The following is a 2,331-nucleotide window of genomic DNA, read 5'->3' as shown; positions in this document are numbered from 1 at the left end:
GGGGGTAATATAAACGTATATTTTAAAAGAGACCTTAGTCATGTCTATAAACCAAAATATCATTAAAAAAAACATGATAAATAAGAGACCTTAGTCATGTCTATAAACCAAAATATCATTAAAAAAAAACATGATATATGCCTCAGCAACCAGACATTTAAACATCGAACGAATTGGTGAATGATTCACTGACTTACTCATCAAGACAGTCACTTGTTTCATATTTAGAAGTATCATTTCATATTTATATACTGAAAATGTTTCAAAAGTGAAATTTTGAAACATGTCTCTAAACAGCGTTATTTATGCAATTGTAGTTGTAGTGTAAATGCATTCATGCCATCTCTGAGCTGCATCAATTTATTTAAGATTATTTGTTTTTAAAATAATGCTTGATGTATAGAAATATTAATTTCTGTCAAAAATAAATAAATAATGACCCCAAACATTTGAACGGTGCTTTTAGTAACATACGAAAAAAAAAAAAACATTTAGCATCGCAACACACTAAAACTTAAACAGAACAACACTCTAGTATAGACTTTAGGTAAAATGCATATTTCATTTTTCTAATCAAACCCAGGCTGAGTGATTTTTACAGCACATTTTCTACATTTATAGTTTTTTCCCAACTATAATTGTTCCTCAAAGATGCATTTGCAATGTTGTGCCAACTGAATGATCGACAGCTGAGTTAAAATCACTTCCTTCACAGCCTTTTAAATCCAGTTTCGTGCTGATGATTTATTCAGAAAATTTAGAAATAGAGTGTGTTTATTAGTCAAAATATTTGTTCTGAAATACAATCTCGCTGAGGCTTATTCTTTCATTTTTCGAAATTATAGTTAATGATAATGTTATGAAGTTTGCGTGTCCCATTAGTGGTATATTGGATGTAATCCATATGCAAATGTGTGTAATTTTGAAGTTAAATTGAGCTGGATAGAGTCAGTGGGGTGGATCTGTAGCCCCGCGGGTGAAAACAACACAACACGCGTCTCGTTACAGACTCGTACAACTCTCGCCGAATGAAAGAAAGAGATGCGGGATGGTATTTACAGGGGAGAGTTTGCTTAAAAATGACAATTCGGTCATGTTTATTCTGCTCAAGTTGCTCCAAAATTTTCTTTTGTGAAACACAGGATAAATTTAGCAGGAAGACTGAGCTGCTCTTCTGCGATCAACTAAAGACCAGTCAAACTCCAGAAAGGACAAAATAAGACCCATTAAAGCAGTGTGTAGGATTTGTGCGCTGTATTTCAAGTCTTCTGAAGTCGTCTGATAACTTTGTAGCTTTTGTTCGAATGAAAATCTTGGTAGCACTTTACTTAGAGCCTTTATGTATAATGCATTATAAAGGTGTTCATAATGTATGTTGTAATGCATCATATATTTTCATAAATAATTGTAAGCAAGGTTAAAATGCATTATACTACTTGAAGATTTGTTTGTCAGTAATGCATTATATTTTCTATATAGAGAAGTAATAAAATGGTTTATAACTCTAATATGTTTGGTGCATTACAAGGTTATTATAGTTATCTAAAAACTAAAATTGAAACTAAAATTAAAACCATTAAAAAACATTTTTGTTTCTTGAAATAAAATAAACATTAACTGAAATAAAATCAGCTATTTTGTATAAAATATGTTCATTTTAAATATTTAATTTTATTTTTAATTGTATTATTTAGCATTTTTAGCACATTATAAACATTTCCTGATCTTGTCCTTTACATTCAAAAGCAACAAACACATCACAGATCACACGACCTACTGTCACACAGTCTCAGCTTATCTGTGTCGTTAATGCTAACTAAAACCATTAAAAATTGTTTGCGGTGCATTCAATATTGCTGAAATAAAATATAACTATTACATTAAAAAAGAAAAGTAAAAAATTAAACAGAAATTAGAAATGTTGCCTTGGCAACTAACTTATAGAAAACAAGTTTAAGCATTAAAATTACAATTAAAAATGAAATAAATAATAAATTAAAGCTAAATAGGAATATTACAAAACTAATAAAAATGACAGAAAAACATAAAGTTGCTAAATTAAAATTAAAATGAATACCTGAAATAAAATTAAAATCGGTGTTATTAAGTAAAATTATTAAAATAATGTTTAATCATATCAATCGGCATCCTTCTGTCTCGAGAGACAATGGAGTATCTGCACCCGGGTCAGTCTGTTGTGGAATTGCAGTGCCTGCTGTGGCTAAACAGTCCAATATGAGAGCGGCAGAGTCTGTTGCAGTTACTACAGGTGAAGCCTGAGGCTGCTTCTGTGGGCACTGACTCTACTCTCTGCCGTCTGCGCTGCCTTTT

This window comes from Sinocyclocheilus rhinocerous, unplaced genomic scaffold (assembly GCF_001515625.1).
Source record: "Sinocyclocheilus rhinocerous isolate Xijiao unplaced genomic scaffold, SAMN03320098_v1.1 scaffold1898, whole genome shotgun sequence".
NCBI classification, from domain to species: Eukaryota; Metazoa; Chordata; class Actinopteri; order Cypriniformes; family Cyprinidae; genus Sinocyclocheilus; species Sinocyclocheilus rhinocerous.
Note: the sequence above shows the minus strand (reverse complement) of the source record.